Genomic DNA, 20,299 nt, shown 5'->3' with positions numbered 1-20,299 from the left:
TTCTCAACTACTTGCCCAGATGACTTCAGCCTCTTGCATCAGACACAGAACAGTAGCTTCATATAGACTATTTATCCTGCTTTCTCAATTGCATAAGTTCACATCGTTGTAACTGGCTTCTCAATATATAAGATACATATAATATGGTTGAACTATATTATATATGGGTTATATATAATGTAAATATATGGTTTATATATAATATAGTATATTATATAATATATAAATATATTTATATATCATATAAAGAACCAGATATATGTGTGTGCATATGTATATATGGTTCTTCTTGATTCAGCTCTGAATGCTGCAATGATGTTTATACATTCTGTATGATAATATTGAAAAAGGAATACGGCATAATATTACATTTTAAAAGCCTGTATGCAAAACTGATTTAAATTTTAATTTCAATAGGTTAAACATAAATGGATTTAAAATTCACCAAAATATTAATTGTGATTTTGTTTGGATCAGTGAGACAATGTGTGAATTTTTGTCTTCTTTTATCCTTCAGTGTTTTCAACTTTTAAAAAATGAGCATGCATTAATTTTATCATTTAGATCAGCAATAAAACATAATCTTGCTTTTGTGACAATAAATCTTTAGAATAAAAAAAGACAGTCACCTAACCGTGTGATTTTAGGTCCTCTTAATGCAGATAAATGCATCCTTGGGGGCTTTCTAAATGCTGATATTAAAAAACATAGTAGTAGAAAAGGTTGTAAACAATCAGAGCTACATTTTCAATATGTTCTGCTAAGACTTAGTCACCAAACTTCATGAATGTTAATTTGGAAAACTGGGTCATATTCCTCCACATAATTTTATATCTTTTTCTGTGATGAAAGTACAGATTTAAGAGACATTTAGTCCAATTTGTTAAAACTGTCTATTAAAAATATATAAATTAAAGCTCCTTGTAAATATATACACATCTATCTTATGCCATATACCCGCAAACACACATGCATTCAAAGAAATTTCTACTTCTATACTTAATTCCAAATTTTGAATTCATGTAATAACCACTTAAAAAGCGTACATATATACCCACAATTTTTGATCTTTAAAATTGATATTTTATTTAAATAATGATCCTAGCCTTTATAATCCTTTGTATGGTTCTAGCATGTCATCATTTAGAAAGAATCTCCATGAAATCATGAGACAGACATTTGTTTTTCAGTCGTTGAAGACACTAAGGCCCAAAGGGATTAAAGAATGAGGTTTGGGTCTTCATCTTAATTTATTGCCATCATTATTGACTTTTTAAAACATCCTCACCTGATAATTTTCAAAAATGAGCTTCCTAGACTCCTTAAAAATTAGAGTGGGCATGTAAAAACAACCATGAACAGTCAAACATCTGGCAACATATTGGTTTTATGCTGTCAGACAAACTTATTCTTATAGTTATTTAATACATAGATGTAAATTATTCAACATGTTTAATGACAAACGAATTGGGACTTAAGCCTTTGTAAATCAAAAAATTATACATTAAGTATCCTTAGAAAATATGGACAGTAAAAATACTTAACTTTCTATCAGATTATGAGTATAAAACATACAAAAAATTGACTTAATTATATTTTGTCAAAGAATTACTTTTTCAAATAGTCATTAATATACTGAGCTGTTAGTTTTAGTGTGAGAGTTTGGGAATATTCTTTTTAGGGAAGGACCAGGATACCTTTGTATGAGTGAGATACAACAACATCACAGTATGTCAATTTTTTTCAATTCAGTCACCTGGTGCAGGGGCCAGCCCATGGGCCAAATCCAGCCTACTACCTGTGTTTGTATGGTAGATGAACTAAGAACTTTTTTTCCAAAGAGTTGAAAAAACACTTTAAAAATAATATTTATGACACATGAAAATTATATGATATTCAAAATTCAATAACCCTAAGTAAAGCTTTATTGAGACACAGCCCTATTCTTCTGTGATGTATTGTTTCTCACAGGAACAATGTAGGACAGAGTAACAGCACCTCCAAGTCACAGGGTTCTTCTGTAGATAAGAGGCAAATGTAAACTAGACATAAAAATGCTGTATTTAGTATTTCTGATAAAATCCAAAAATATTTTGTCGCACGGGAAAAAACGTTTCCACAAGACTTTTATTCACATGTGGAGGGGAAAAATACTCATTCACATATAATATATTTTACTTAGATTGTTAATCTTGAGGGTACAATGACATGTTTTTATTGCGAAGTTAAATTGGATCCACTAGGCTTCCCATTCCTTCCAAATATTTGGAAATCTTTCTTTTCTACAGGCTAGAAATATGATAGCCCTTCCTACTCCAGCTTGTGACCCAGGTAAGATTGGAAAGGTGACACATTCTGAAGGTCCCTATGTAAAGCATGCCAAAGAAAAAGAAATAGATCAATGATAAGAAAATTACCCCTTTTGTAAGGTGCTGAGTGGACTGAAAACAACTATGAGTGCTTGGAACTGTGGTCATGACAACCAGTAAAGTCAATCTTAGTCAATGATACCAGTTTGAAGTGGTATCACTACTGAGCTGAAATAAAATGCTAAACTTGATGAATTCCTTTGTTCCATATATCAACAATTTTTTATTTATAATTCATTGCTATAGCTATTGTGTTATGTGGTTCCTCTCACATCATGGCTTTACAGAAGGTTCCAGACCAAACAATTACAAGTGGGTCAAAATTTTATGTAAACACCTGGATTTTATTAAAAATGATTTCACAATTAATACTCCCAATTTATAACCCTTAATAGAATTGGGAAGATTTAAGCAAAGATGTAAGGAAATGGACATTTTGAGTCCTTACTTTCCTTGTCAGTATAAAGTTCATTAATAATAAGCAACTGCAATTGTGCTTGTATTGATACTTTTATTTCCAATTTAAAGATTGTTTTACATTTTTATTTTTTTAGAGACAGTGTCTCGCTCTTTTGCCTAGGTAGAGTGCAGTGGTTTGATCATAGCTCACGACAGCCTCAAACTCCTGTCTCAGCCTCCTGAGTAGTCATAGGTGCACACCACCATTCCTGGTAATTTTTAAAATTTTTGTAGAGACAGGGTCTTGTTGTGTTGTCCAGGTTGGTCTCAAACTCCTGGCCTCAAGCAGTCTTCCTACTTCAACCTCCCAAAATACTGGGACTACAGGCATGAGCCCCTGCACTCAGCCCCATTTATTTTTTAAATGATGGTAAATGCATTTATGGATGATTGCCAACTCATCAAAATATGTTTTTTAGACATAGCATGGTGATAAATTATGACTTACTTTTTAATTTTTTGCTAATAATAGGTGCATTGTTTTAAGCAGTTTTTAAATGGTTAAAGATGACAATAGGTACTAAGACTTATAGCTAATATTTTTGCAAGCTTACTATCTACTATACCCTGTTAAGCATTTAATTTTCATTATCTCATTTATAACTTAAACAATCTTACAATCTAGGTACCATTATTATTCCCATTCTACATATGAGAAAACAGAGCCTCACAGAAGCTAGTTCAGTTTAATACTGTAATGCATATTAGAGGGAAAGTAATTAATAGATATTAGAGTCAAGATTGAAATTCGTGCTTGCCTGACCACCAAAATTGCATTTATCTACCATTATGCCATCCTGCTTCCCATGCATGGAGAAAAACAAGTTAGAAAAAATTACTCACATAGATTTATTCTACTATTTGTCTGTATATTCATAAATATCACCAATAGTTACAAGTCTGGCAGGGTAAGATGTTTTGTGAAGAGAGGCTTTGGAATGAGGCTCACCGGGTTTTGATCCTATAATCCTCAGCTTGTGTCCCATTTACCCATATGAGGTAAATCCTCCTAATTTACCAGGTGCTGTAAATTATGATACTTGCCCTCTGTAATGCCCACTTACTCCTCCATAAAATAGAGGTGCTGTAACTTCCTTGAGGGTTTTTGTGTAAAATAAAATAATGTATGCACAGTAGCTAGCAAAAATAGGCACAAAGTAATTATTTTTCCTTCTGTTTTTATATTTTTCTACTGTGCATAACTTTCTGCGGAAAGGGTGAACTCATGTCTCAGTCATCCCTAAATCCCTAAATATGAACAACTCAGGTCCAACCTTAAATTTTGGCATAGTTTTTTGATATTTATCACAAGTTCATTAAGCACCATAGTAAAATTAAGGTTTCATTTTTTAAAAAATCACAAAAAATTGACCTGAAATTACTTTCAAGTGGTAAAGCACAGCCCAACTCATCTGGATGTTTATTACAATCGGTAACAATTTCAGCAAAGGGAATCTTGAGGGAAAGACACTCAGTGCAAGGACCTAAGGGCAAACTGATGTGCCAGACACATAGGGGAGTAGAAGGTAGGAAGAGTCAATGCGATCCTCAAAGAAATGTTCAAAATCAGCCCAGGGAAGAACACATACCTCTCCCACGCATTTCTGATGTTGAAGCATCTCCTTGTCCTGTATTGATGTGTTACTTTCCTGGATCTTGGAGTGGGAAGAATATCCTGATAACTTTCAATATCCTATGGGTGCCTACACTCAAAATGAAAAACAAAATCCAAAATATTTCATATGAAGTTTATAATGGTAGTCAACTGTTTCATTGTCAAATGTAGTTTTAGATCTGGGAAATATTAAGGTTTACAACATAGCAAAGAAATAGTAGTGTTGGAATTGATTGATTTTTAAATAATTATTTGAAATAATAAAAAAAGTGACTATGCAAAGGTGTAATGCTAATGTGAAAAAGGTGGATTTCAACATTAATTGTATTTTTAAAGATTTAAAATTAATCAGACATTCTGGCTAATGTTGACACTGTTCAGATATTGGCCTTTGCAACAGCGTGTATTCCAAACCAAGTAAAAAATTTGATTTTTGTTAACATTTTTCATGGTGAAAGAAACTTAAATATTCCAAGAAATAAAGTCAATATTACTTATTAAAATAGTTAGGTTTCCTGAAATCTCCTTAGTTTTATATTATAAATCCTTAGTTTTTTGGGAGGCTGAGGTGGGCAAATCACGAGTTCAGGAGTTTGAGACCAGCCTGGCCAACATGGTGAAACCCTGTCTCTACTAAAAATACAAAAAATTAGCTGGATGTGGTGGCTGACTCCTGTAATCCCAGCTACTCGGAAGGCTGAGGCAGGAGGATCTCTTTAACACAGGAAATGGAGATTGCAGTGAGCTGAGATTGCACCACTGCATTCCAGCCCAGGCAACAGTACGAGACTCCGTCTCAAAAAAAAAAAAAAAGAAAGAAAAAAGTAATCCTTACTTTTATATTAAAATTTTTTATCTAAGAAGGCATTTAAAATAAGTATTTATGACTTACTGGCTTTTTAATTACAATGTCTTAAAAGAAAGAAAGGAGGGGTCAGGGCCAAGAAGGCTGACTAGAAGCAGCTACCTTGTGCAGCACTCAGGAGAGGAATGAAAGGGGCAGGTAAATACAGCATCTTTAACTGAAATATGCAGGTACTCACATTGGAACTGATCAGGGAAACAACTCAATCTATGTAGAACAGGGAAAAGCAGGGCAGGGCACCCGCCCACCCAGGAGTGACACTGAGCCAAGGGAACCCCCACACCTAACCAAGGAAAGCTGTGGGCAGAAACCCTATAAGTCAGAAGAGATTGGGGGCCAACATTCAACATTCTTAAAGAAAAGAAATTCCAACTAAGAGTTTCATATCCAGACGATCTAAGCTTCATTAGCAAAGGAGAAATAAGATCCTCAAGCAAATGCTGAGGAAATTTGTTACCACCATCTCTGCCTTACAAGAGTTCCTGAAGGAAGCACTAAATATGGAAAGGAAAACCTATTACCAGCCACTGCAAAAACACACTGAAGTACATAGACCAGTGACACTATGAAGCACCCACATAAACAAGTCTGCAAAATAACCAGCTAGCATTATGATGACAGGATTAAATCCACAAATAGAAATACTAACATTAAATGTAAATGGGCTAAATGCCCCAATTAAAAGATGTAGAGTGGCGAGCTGGATAAAGAACCATGACCCACTGGTATACTAACTTTAAGAGATGCAGCTCACATCGCAAAGACACACATAGGCTCAAAATAAAGGGATGGAGGAAAATTTACCAGGCAAATGAAAAACCAAAAAAAGCAGGGGTTGCAATCCTAGTTTCTGGCAAAACAGACTTTAAACTAACAAAGGTAAAAAAGGACAAAGGGGGCACTACATAATGGTAAAGGGTTCAATTCAAAGAGAAGATCTAACTATCCTAAATATATTTGCATCCAATATAGGAACACTCAGATTTATAAAGCAAGTTCTTAGAGACCTTCAGAGACTTAGACTTCCACACAATAAGAGTGGGAGACTGTATTAGTCGGTTTTCACACAGCTATAAAGATACTATCTGAGATTCGGTAATTTATAGAGAAAGGAGGTTTATTGACTCACATTTCCATATGGCTGAGGAGGCCTCAGGAAAATTACAATCATGGCAGAAGGTAAATGGGAAGCAAGGTACATTTTGCATGGTGGAGGAGAGACAGAGAGTGCAGGGGAAATGCTAGACATTTATTGAACAACCAGATCTTGTCAGAACACCCTCACTATCATGAGAACATCATGAGGAAAACTGCCTCCATCATCCAATCACCTCCCACCAGGTCCCTCTCTCAATATGCGGGGATTACAATTTGAGATGAGATTTGGGTGGGGACACAGAGCCAAACCATATCATTCTGCCCCTGGCCTCCCCAAAATCTCATGTCCTTTTCACATTTAAAAATCAATAATGCCTTCTCAACAGTTCCCAAAAGTCTTAACTCAACAGTTCCCCAAAGTCTTAACTCATTCCATCATTAACTCAAAAGTCCAAGCCCAAACTCTTATCTGAGACAAGTCAAGTCCCTTCTGCCTATGAGCCTGTAAAGTCAAAATCAAGTTAGTTACCTCCAAGATACAATGAGGGTACAGCCAATGGGTAAATGTTTCCATTCCAAATGAGAGAAATTGGCCAAAAAAAAAAAGGGTCACAGGCCCCACAGAAGTCTGAAATCCTGCTGGGCAGTCATTAAATCTTAAAGCTTCAACATTTCCTTTGACTCCATGTCTCACATCCAGGGCACACTGATGCAAGTGAGTAGGTTTCCACAGCCTTGGGCAGCTCTGTCCCTGTGGTTTAGCAGGGTACACCCCCTGCAGCTGCTTCGATGTGCTGAAGTTGAGTGCCTGTGGCTTTTCCAGGTGCACAGTGGAAGTTGTTGGTGGATCTATCATTCTGGGGTCTGGAAGACAGTGGCCCTCTTCTCACAGCTCCATTAGGCAGTGCCCCAGTGGGGACTCTGTGTGGGAATTCTGACCCCACATTTCCCTTCCATGCTGTCCTAGCAGAGGTTCTACAAGGGGGCTCTGCCTCTGCAGCAGATTTCTGACTGGATATCAGGGCATTTCCGTACATCCTCTGAAATCTAGGCAGAAGGTTCCCAAAGCTCAACTATTGTCTTCTGCACACCTGCAGACCCAACACCATGTGGAAGCCACCGAGCCGTGGGGCCTGCACACTCTGAAGCAATGACCCGAGCTGTACACTGGCCCCTTTTAGCCAAGGCTGGAGCTAAAGCAGCTAGGATGCAGGGCACCAAGTCCCTAAGCTGCACAGAGCAGTGAAGCTGTGGGCTCAGTCCACAGAACTATTTTTCCCTCCTAGGCTTCTAAGTCTGTGATGGAAGGGGCTGCCTTAAAGATCTCTGATATTCCCTGGAGACATTTTCCCCATTATCTTGGCTATTACCATTTGGCTCCTCATTGCTTGTGCAAATTTCTGCAACCAGCTTGAATTTCTCCCCAGAAAATGGGTTTTTCTTTTTGACCACATAGTCAAGCTGAAAATTTTCCAAACTTTTATGATCTGCTTGCTTTTAAACTTAAGTTCTAATTTTAAACCATCTCTCTCAAGTTCAAAATTCAACAGATCTCTAGGGCAGGGGCAAAATGCTACCAGTCTCTTTGCTAAAGCATAGCAATAATGACCTTTGTTCCAGTTCCCAATAAGTTCCTTATCTCCATCTGAGACCACCTCAGCCTGGACTTCATTGTCCATATGACTATCAGCATTTTGGTCAAAACCGTTCAACAAGGCTCTAGGAAGTTCCAAACTTTCCCTCATCTTCCTGTCTTCTTCTGAGCCCTCCAAACTATTCCAACCACTGACTGTTATCCAGTTTCAAAGTTGCTTCCACATTTTCAGGTTATCATTATAGCAATGCCCCACTATCTTGGTACCAATTGTCTGTATTAATTCATTATTATACTGCTATAAAAATACTATCTGAGACTGATTAATTTATAAAGAAAGGAGGCTTGATTGAATCACGGTTCTTTATAAATCACTAATTTATAAAGAAAGGAGGCTGGTGGGGCCTCAGGAAAATTACAGTCATGGCAAAAGTTGACTGGGAAGCAAGGCACATTTTATATGGTGGCAGGAGAGAGTGCAAAAGGGAAAGTGCCACTTTAAAAATCCTCAGATCTCATGAGAACTCCTACACTATCATGAGAAAGCATGGAGGAAACTGCCCTCATGATCCAGTCACCTCCCACCAAGTTCTTCCCTTGACGTGTGGAAATTACAAATCGAGATGAAATTTGGATGGGGAAACAAACCATATCAGAGACTTTAACACCCAACTGACAATATTATATCATCAAGACAGAAAATTAACAAATACATTTCAGCACCTGAACTTGGCTCTGGATCAAGTGTACCTGATAGATATCTACAGAAATCTCCACCCTAAAACAAAGAATATACATTCTTCTTATTGCCACATGGCATTAACTCTAAATTTGATCACAGATTCGGAAGTAAAACACTCCTCGGCAAATGCAAAAGAACTGAAATAATAACAGACAGCCTCTTGGACCACAGCACAACCAAACTGGAACTCAAGATTAAGAAATTCACTCAAAATGTTAGAACAACATGGAAATTGAACAACTTGCTCCTGAATGACTTTTGGGTAAGTAATGAAATTAAGGAAGAATCAAGTTCTTTGAAATGAATGAGAACAAAGAGGCAATGTACCAGAATATCTGGGACACAACTAACATTGTGTTAAGAGGGAAATTTATTGCACTAAATGCCCACATCGAAAAGCTAGAAGTATCTCAAGTTAACAACCTAGCATTACAACTAAAAGGACTAGAGAACAAAGAGCAAGAAAACTCCAAAGCTAGCAGAAGACAAGCAATAACCAAGATCAGAACTGAACTGAAGGAGATAGACACAAAAATAGCCCTTCAAAAGATCAGTGAATCCAGGAGCTGGTTTTTGAAAAAATTAATAAAATAGACTGCTGGCTAGACTAATAAAAGAAGAAAAGAGAGAAGCTTCAAATAAACACAATCAGAAATAATAAGGGAGATATTACCATTGACCTTACAGAAATACAAACAACCATCAGGTAATATTATAAACACCACTATGCACATAAACTGGAAAATCTAGAAGAAATGGATAAATACCTGGACACATACACCCTCCCAATACTGAACTAGGAAGAAATTGAATACCTGAATAGACCAATGATGAGTTCTAAAATTGAGGCAGTAAAATAGTCTACCAACCAAAAAAAGCCCAGGACCAGACAGATTCACAGCTGAATTCCACTAGAGGTACAAAGAAGAGCTGATAGCATTCCTACTGAAACTGTTCCAAAAATTTCAGTAGAAGGGACTCCTCCCTAACTCATTCTATGAGGCGAGCATCATCCTGACACTAAAACCTGGCAGAGATACAATAAAAAAAGAAAACCTCAGGTGAATATCCTTGATGAATATCAATGCAAAAATCCTCAACTAAATACTGGCAAACCAAATCCAGAAACACATCAAAAGCTTATCCATTGCAATCAAGTAGCCTTCATCCCCAGAATGCCATGTTGGTTCAAAATATGCAAATCAACAAATGTGATTCATCACATAAACAGAACTAAAGACAAAAACCTCATGATTATCTCAATAGATGCAGAAAAGACCATTGATAAAATTCAACACCCCTTCATGTTAAGAACTCTCAATGAACTAGGTATTGAAGGAACATACCTCAAAATAATGAGCCATATATGACAAACCCACAGCCAATATCATACTGAATGGGCAAAAGCTGGAAGCATTCCCCTTGAAAACCAGCACAAGGCAAGGATGTCCTCTCTCACCACTCCTATTCAAAATGGTATTGGAACTTCTGGCCAAGGAAATTATGCGAGAGAAAGAAATAAACGGTATTCAGTTAGGAAGTGAGGAAGTAAAATTATCTTTGTTTGAAGATGATATAATCCTGTATCTAGAAAACCCCATCATCTCACCCCAAAAGCTTTTTAAGCTTATAAGCAACTTCAAAAAGTCTCAGGATACAAAATCAATGTGTAAAAATCACCAGCATTTTCTTATACACCAATATCAGGCAAGCTGAGAGCCAACTCACAAATGTATTCCCGTTCACGACTGCCACAGAAAGAATAAAATACCTAGGAATACAGCTAACAAGGGAAGTGAAAGACTTATTCAAGGAGAACTATAAACCACTGCTAAAAGAAATCAGAAATGACACAAACAAGTGGAGAATCATTCCATGCTCATGGGTAGGAAGAATCAATATCATTAAAATGGCCATACTGCCCAGAGCAATTTATAGATTCAGTGGTATTCCTATCAAACCACCAATGACATTCTTCACAGAGCTAGAAAAAACTATTTTAAAATTCATATAGAACCAAAATAGGGCACAAATGGGAAAGGCAATTCTAAGTAAAAAGAACAAAGCTGGAGGCGCCACACTACCTGATTTCAAACTATACTACAAGGCTAAAGTAATTAAAACAGCATGGTACTGGCACAAGAACAGACACATAGACCAATGGAGTGGAATAGAATAGACAACCCAGAAATAAGACCACACACTTACAACCATCTGCTCTTTGACAAACCTGACAAAAACAAGTAATGGGGAAAGGATTCTCTATTTAATATATGGTGCTAGGAGAACTGGCTAGCCATATGGAGAAAATTGAAACTGGACCCCTTCCTTACACCATATAAAAAAATCAACTCAAGATGTATTCAAGACTTAAATGTAAAACTCAAAACTATAAAAACCCTAGAAGAAAATCTAGGCAATACCATTCATGAGATAGATAGGCACTGGCAAAGATTTCATGATAAAGATGCCAAAGGCAAATGGAACAAAAGCAAAAATTGACAAATGAGATCTAATTAAACTAAAGAGCTTCTGCACGCAAAAGAAACTGTCAACAGTGTGAACAGACAACCTACAGAATGGGAGAAAATTTTTGCAATCCATCCATCTGACAAAGGTCTAATGTCCAGAATCTACAAGGAACTTAAACAAATTTTTTTTAAAAAGACCTCATTAAAAAGTAGATAAAGGTCATGAACAGATACTTTTCAAAAGAAGACATACAAGTGGCCAAAAAACATATGAAAAAAAAACTCAGCATCACTGATCATTAGAGAAATGCAAATCAAAACTACAATGAGATACCATCTCACACCAGTCAGAAAGACTTTTATTAAAAAGTCATAAATAACAGATGCTGGTGAGGTTGTGGAGAAAAGGGAATGCTTTCACACTGTTGGTGGAAGTGTAAATTAGTTCAATCATTGTGGAAGACAGTGTGGCAATTCCTCAAAGACCTAGAGACAGAAATATCATTCAACCCAGCAATCCCATTACTAGGTATGGGAATATAAATAATTCTATTATAAAGATACATGCATGTGTATGTTCATTGCAGCACTATTCACAATAGCAAAGGCATGGAATAAGCCTAGATCCCCATAAATGATAGAATGGATAAAGAAAATGTGGTACACATATATCATGGAATATTATGCAGCCATAAAAAGGAATGAGATCATGTCTTTTTCAGGGACATGAATGGAGCTGGAGATCATTATCCTTAACAAACTAATGCAGGAACAGAAAACCAAATACCACACATTCTCACTTACAAGTGGGAGCTAAATTATGAGAACACATGGATGCATGTGTTCAACACACACTAGGGCTGTTGAAGATGGGGGGTGAGAGGGAGGAGGGAGAGGATCAGGAAAAATAGCTAGTGGATTCTGGGCTTAATACCTGAATGATGGGATAATCTGTGCAGCAAAGCATCACGGCACAGTTTTACCTATGTAACAAACTTGCACATCCTGCACATGTACCCCTAAACTTAAAATAAAAGTTGGAAATAAAAAATAGAAACAGAAAGAAAATACATTCTAAATCTTATATGTGTACACTTGACAGTATACATATATATAAATATATACAATGAAAGGGGAAAACATTCCAAATTATATGTATATGTACATGTTATAGGTATACACACATATTTTATACATATTTATGTACATGTTTGCACATCTCTGCATGTGTATGTGTGTACAGACACATAGGTTTTCTGATGGGATGAATTTGTAAAACGATAGTTAAATATTCTTAGAGAAAGAAACAGTCATTTGTTAACTAAAATTATAAAATTTATTACCTTTATGATTATTTTATATCTTTTTTATACTTAAAAAGTGGATGTAAGCAATCACTAACAAGAAAGACCATGGGATCCTCTGAAAATTGTACAGACTTTAGAATTAAATAAACTGGGTCATACTGCTTTCTTTAGCTTCCTACATCTGTGAACCTGACCTTGACCATGTAGCTTGACTTATTTCTCTCTCCCTCTCTTTTTTTCTTCTCTTATCCTCTCTCTCTCTCATGTAAAATTCTTTGAAGAGAAAATGAGAGAAGGTTTATGAAATGCCTAGCACACAAAAGGCACCAAATACCAAATGCTTATAAAATTATATGTTCTCAAATTTAAATGTGTACAATAAACTAGAGATCTTGTTATGCAGGGGTGTTTTTGTTTTTGTTTTTGTTTTTGTTTTGCAGAAGATCTGGAATAAAGTCTGAGTTGCTGAATTAAAAAAAATTATATGTGAGGGTGCTTTTTCCCTAGGGCCCTTGATGAAGCTAGAATAGAAGATGGAAAGGCAAAGGCAAGGAAGCAAAACATAGGGTCTGATCCTCATTAACAAGAGGAAAAGCTAGGTGAATCATATATGAAGCAAGGAGTGAGATTACAGATTTACATCATATCAATAACTATATTGAATGTAAAGGTATGAAATGTCCCAAATTAAAAGAATACAATATCACTGTGTCATAGTGATACAATAATAAAACTCAGCCCTGTGTTACTTATAAGAAGGTTGGCAAGGATATGAGTGATGGAAACTCTCCTACCCTGTAGTAGGAGTGTAAAATTAAACAACCAATGTTGCAATATGGTTTGGTATTATGTTTTAAAACTGAATCTAAACCTGCACCGTGACGCAGCAAATCCCATTTCCTAGTATATACCAACAAAAATGTGAGTAGACACTTATTCATGGAGCCAAACACTAGGGAAAAACAGACTATGATATTAGAAATCATTATCATGCGTACCTTGGAGACGGTTAAATGAGAATACTTTCTTCATGATGAATTATTGAGATGTATATTCACGGTGTTTTCTTTTTCTACATGTCTGTTATTCTTCAATGAAACAACTTCAGAAATAGAACATAATGATTAAACTGATGGCTTTATCAAATAATGCAGAAATAAGGTAAAAATAGTATTGGTAAGTCAGGGCCTATATTTTGAGTTGCCTGGTGAGAGTGGGGGTGGTGATTCTTCTTTGTTTTATTTAGTTTCTTTTGTTTCCACAACAGAGATTCTCTTGCCCAAATCAACATAACACATATGGACAAGAGTTAAATTGGGTTAAAGGTGTGGAGGATGGCTCTATGCAGCTATGCTTTGTTTGTTTAGAGCTATGTGATTTGGAGGAATGAAGTGATGAGCTAGATCTCATTAGTAGTACACTAAAACCAAAAGAGCTAAATAGGCTGGACAGTAATTACCAATGAGTGTATACCTGGTCAGCGGTATTATACGTATCACATATGTCTAGCATATTGAAAAGCTACATATAAGGCTGGCCCCATGTTACAGGAACACCTGTAAATCATGCATTGCAAGGAGAAATATTTTCACATGAGCACTTAAAATGAGAACTCATATATACTTAATTTTTTGGCATGAATAAATCATGTACTTAAAAAGTTAAATCGTTTTATTTTATTGAAAAAGGTACTTTTAACTATCTGTTTTAAAAACCAGATCTTTTTCCTACAGAAATATTTTAGCTCCTCTTTTACAGAAATAGGCATGTCACTTTTATTTTAAATATGTATCTGTTCCCATAGCATTCCACAAAAAGCCTCCGGCTTACAGATGCTCTTAATAAACCTTAAATGGCTATTTCACTGCTGAGAACCATTAAAATGTTCACTCCTTAAAACAGAAAACAGAAAAAAAAAAAAAAAGCTGTGAAATCTGTGACCACTAATAAGGATCTCACCAACAGTCATTGCAGAGTTAGCACAAATCTTTGAGTTAAGAAGTTACATGTGCAGAGTGGCCCAATGCTTACACAAAGTCAGAACTTCCTGGTCTTCTTCTTCTCATGCCACCCCACTTAAGAAATGTACATTGTTTTTAAAACCCCGTAGGTCATGGATTCAATTCTCTGGGTTTAAACTATTAATCTAATAGTTACTTTGGTCTTGGGGAAATCATTTAACTTTATATCTTTGGATTCTTTCACCTTTAAAATAAAAATACATATCTTAAAATTCATTGTGAAATTTAAATAAGAGAATTCATAAAAAGTGTTTAATACAGAGTCTGGCACTTAGTAAATGCTAAATAAAATGTTGACTGTTATTATGCTTTTATTATCTTATCTTTCTCTATGGATTGTTATTTTGTGGCAGGTTTAATTCACCAAAATTGGTATTTTATTCTGCACTTGTAGATTAACAAAATCTTTGAATACTTTTCCCGAATTGGATATTTCAACTTATCAATTAAGATATGTCAGTTGTTTGGCTGATAAGCAAATCAATATTTCCCTGAACTGCACATTCTGATAAGATGAGCACTGTGTTACAGAGTTTGCCTTCATTTATTCATTATTAATAAATTATTACCATAAATGACAAGGAATTTAGGAATAAAAATAGCATCAATTATATTCAAAGGATCTTGCAATCTAGAGGGAGAATCAAAATGCTGAACTGAATTAATGGGGGTTGTATGGTGATTCAAACTGATTCAAAAACTGTAAATAGTATCCGATGAGTCTCCCATTTTACAGATGCAGAAAGAGAATCTAAAAGTAAAACACATTATTCACAAAAGCCCTCTTGATCCTTCTGTAAAATCCATGGTCCCTCTGCTTCTGATTGCCAGAACTCTCCTCCTGACTTGTTTTTTTAGCTTTTGCAACTACCTCAAGCCTACATCCTGCTTTGGAGCTATGGTATAGACAGCATTTGCTACTTTTGCTTATTCAGCATCTATTTCTCTTACTTTCTGGCAATGGCTTCCATTACAATGAAAAAGTAGAAATGTAAATTGCCTAAAAATCTAGTCAGAAAAGGAAGCCAACTAAAGTGACTCAGTTTCCAAAGTATAATTGGAACTTCTATATTAATTATTTTTTATGTTAATAGAATATTTTATTGTGGTAAAATATACATAACATAATATATACTATTTTAATCATTTAAGTGCACAGTTCTATGGCAAGAAGTATGTTTACATTGTTGTGCAACCATTACCACTTAGTAACTTTTTTATCTTCCCCAGTGAAAACTCTGTACCCATTAAACACTAGTTTTCCCTTCCTTCCCCTTCCCTCAAGCATTCTACATTCTGCATTCTGTCTCTATGAATTTGATTACTCTAGGTACCTGATATAACTTAAGTATTATAGTAAATGTCCTTTTGTGACTGGCTTATTTTACTTAGGACGTCTTCAAGGTTCACCCATGTTGTAGCATCTGTCATAATTTACTTACTTTTAAAGACTGAATATTGTATATACATCACATTTTGTTCCACTGCATATACATTACATTTTGTTTTTTCATTCATCTCTCAATGAACATTTGGGTTGCTTCCACATTTCGGTTATTGTGAATAATGCTCCTATGAACCTTGGTCTACAAATATCTGTTTGAATCTCTGCCTGTATTTATTTTGAGTATACACCGAGACGTAGAATTGCTAGATCACATGGTAATTCTATATACCACTTTTTTATGAATTGCCAATCCATTTTCCACAGTGGCTGTGCCATTTTATATTACTCCCAGCAATGCGCAAGGGTTCCAATTTCTCCCCATCCTCACCAACACTTTTTTCTTCTTTTTTCACAATAACCATCCTAATGTGTATCTAATAAAATATTTTCAGTGCAGGCAGAGACACAGTGTAATTTTTACATCAGATATGTAGATATAGAATATACATGCATGATGACATAAATATAACAAAAATCAGTAAATCTACTTACTACTTTATATTGTATGCTAATGTTTTGACATGTTTATGATTTGGTGTTTGGTTGCTAATGTTATTTTATATATTTGATCTTATTTTTCATTAAAGGTATAAAATAGAGTCATAGTCCCTTTCTTATTTCATGGAATGCTAGAACAAGACGGACCTTCAAATGTATCTCTTGCTAATCCAATATGCTCACCTTACAAATCTGTGTTTTTCAAATACCTGGGACAAGAAAAGGTGGCAGCAAAAAGAGGCTTCTTAGTCTTCTCCTTGGGGCTTTTGCTCTTCACCATGACTGACTCTGAACATTTACAACACATAATTAAGTACAGATGGAGGTATGTAGGTTCGAGAATAAAGAAAACAAATCTAATTTTGTTCACGTGTTATTTTGCAAATATTTGTATTAACAGAAAGAAAAACTTAATGTGTAATGAGATCTTTACCTTCATGGAACACACAGGCATAAACCTGAAATTTGGAATGCTTGCAGCTGTGCAGAAGTTCATGGAGGTAATGCACATCCAATTGGCTTGAAAGGTTTTTATTAAAATACTGACTGGACTCATCTATGAGGCTGTGGCTACAACAGAAGTAAGAGTAAGATTCCTGAGATCAATCCCATTATAACATAGATTTTAGTTCATAAATTCGCAACTCTTTTTTAGACCACCCCCCAAAGGCTGTCTTTCATTTTCTCACTAAATTCACTGCAGTGACACTAAACCATCCCATTCATCTATCACCTGTCTCACCACTGATGTGATAAACCTCCACTTCCCTTCTGAGACTTTGACACATGGTAGACCTCCCTTTTCCACAATTATAATGTTCTTTTGGCCTCTTATGATTAGAATTTCTGATTATGCCCAATCTATGCAGCAAAACCCACATAACAACATACTAACTACTTTTAACCTCATTATAAATGGGACGTGCTTTAAGAAATGACTTTAAATTGGCATCATCTTGGAAAGGCAATGCCACATTCTTTTGATGTTGACAACACACTGTTCCCTTTTCCACGTCATGCCCATTTATATTAAAAAGTTGTTTTAACCCCAGAAAGGTAGCCTTGTCTTTGAAATGCTGTTTGCCTTGAAATCTAAAAGGCTTCATAAAGCTTCCCTAGGGTTATTCTATACGTGTCTTGATTCTAAAACACTAAATATGGTGATTACAGCAATCCAGATTCAGAATTTAGAGATTAAGTAAAAATGTGGTTTTCTACAAGGAAATAATGTCAACTTGAAATATAAGTTATTTGTCTCTTATATTTTATGAGAAAAACAAAGGTTACCTCACTCTTGAGGACCTAAGTACACATGCTGGTAACAAGGCCAATAAAAGAATAGAGCAGAATGGGATGTTTGGTCTCAAAATGATAGTTTTCCCCAAGTACTATAAGTTTTTATTTATTTTTATTGTTTTTATATAACTTGTTTGTATGACTGCTGTCTGCTCTATTACATTTTTATAGAAATATTTCACCTTAACTAATGTGAATATCCTAGATAAAAAAATAAATGATAATGCTAATAAGCATCATGCCAGAATTCTACAAAGTACATTTGTGACTCTATGTTTAAACCAGCGTTAAGACTGAATATAGATATTCCAATTGACTTGACTGTAATCCATATTCAGAAGTACTTTTAAAGTATTACATTACTAAAACAAAGATAATTTTAAAAAGAAACATCTTTTAATTTCTTGAAGAGATCAAGTTGCTTTACTTAAACAAGGTGGTTTTCTCTGCCCACAGGAAAAAGAGCCTGTTATTTGAAATGTATCTATTTTACAAGAAAGATCCTTTCCCTAGCCTTGAACCCATAGTACTAACCAACATTCAATTTCCTTGAAGATAAAGATTCTTAATATTTGAGAATAGTCCCTGACCTATACTAATCAGAATATCTGAAGTAATCAATGCCAGATGAAGGAAAAAGACAAAAAAATTCCCACTTTTTCTCAAAATCCCCAGATTGTAAGTACACGTTAAGAAGCGCTCTCATACACACAGGACACAGCTGATTATAGAACAGTGCCTTCAAAGCGTCATTGCTAATCACAGAAAGGCTCTCACAGACCAGGTAAGACAGAACCAGAAATATAACTCTAGAACTACGGAGACTAAGCATGTTGTGAGACATTAGGATACGCAAGTCAATGACACATTCTCTGCTCTCACAGATCTTACAGTCTTGCAGTATTGCACTAGGTTTGGAAAGTCTAGGGCATTTGGAGATATTTGTACCTAGAATCATGATCCTGGGTCAGAAATATCATTAAATAAATATCATGCCTCACATGCTAGTCTCATTGTAGTCATGGTGAATTATGAATCATGCCTCTGAAAACACATATACATTTATATCTTCATGCTTTTAAACATGATTTTATATAACATACTACTTTTATCTCATCTTACCCACCTAATTATCCTTTAAAGCAAAGCTAATTATATGTTCAGCATTGTAAAGAACCTAGTAATTGCAATCATCATATTATATTCTAATTACAAGTAATACTTCTCTGTGATCCTCTCCTTTAAAAATTGTCTGCCCATGAAAACAGACATGTAGACTAATAGAACAGAATAGATAGCCCAGAAATAAATCTACACATTTATGGTCAATTGATGTTCTATAAAGGTGCCAATAATGCACAATGTGGGAATAAGGCAGTCTCCTCAACAAATAGTGTTGGGAAAACTGGCTATCCACAATGCAGAAGGATAAAGTTGGACCTTTATCTCATGTTATTAGTATATACATAAATAAATTCAAACGGATTAAAGACTTAAGTGTAGGACCTAAAACTCCTGGAAAAAAACATAAGGAAAAGTTTCTTGTCATTGGTCTGAGTAATGATTTTTCTTAATACAACCCCAAAAGCACAGGCAACAAAACCAAAAATAGACAAATAGGACTGCATCAAATTAAAAGCATCTGCACTGCAAAGGAAGGAATGAACAGAATGAAGAGGCAACCTATAGAATGGAGGAAAAGGTTTACAAACCACATATGTGCTATAAAGTTAATATTCAAAATAGAGAAATAACTCAAACAACTCAATAGCAAGAAAATAACTAACTCAATTAGAAAATGGCCAAAGGACCTGAATAGACATTTCTCAAAAGAAGACATAGAAATAGCCAATAAATATTAATATATGAAAAAATGCTTACCATCATTAATTATGATGGAAACGCAAATCAAAACTACAATCAGGCTGGGTGCAGTGGCTCATGTTTGTAACCACAGCACTTTGGGAGGCCAAGGTGGGCACATCACCTGAGGTCAGGAGTTTGCCTGGCCATTTCAAACCCCGTCTCTATTAAAATTACAAAAAAATTAGCCAGGAATGGTGGCATGTGTCTGTAGTCCCAGTTACTCGGGAGGCTGAGGCATGAGAATCGCTTGAACATAGGAGGTGGAGGTTGCTGTGAGCCAAGGTTGCACCACTGCACTCCAGCCTGGGCAACAAAATGAGACTCAGCCTAAAAAGAAACAAAAAAGAAACTACAATCAGATTTCACCTCACAGGCTGGAAGCGGTGGATCATGCTTGTAATCCCAGCACTTTGGGAAGCCAATGTGGGCAGATCACTTGAGGCCAGGAGTTCAAGACCAGCCTGGGCAATGTAGCAAAACCTTATCTCTACTAAACTTACAAAAATTAGCCAGGCGTGGTGGTGCAGGCCTGTAATCCCAGCTACTCAGGAGGCTGAGGCATGAGAGTTGCTGGAACCCGGAAGCTCGAGGTTTCAGTGAGCCAAAATTGTGCCACTGCATTCCAGCCTGGGTGACAGAACAAGACTCTCT

This window comes from Pan troglodytes, chromosome 6 (genome assembly GCF_028858775.2).
Source record: "Pan troglodytes isolate AG18354 chromosome 6, NHGRI_mPanTro3-v2.0_pri, whole genome shotgun sequence".
Lineage (NCBI taxonomy): Eukaryota > Metazoa > Chordata > Mammalia > Primates > Hominidae > Pan > Pan troglodytes.
The sequence above is the reverse complement of the archived record's forward strand: the minus strand, read 5'-3'. Positions refer to the sequence as shown.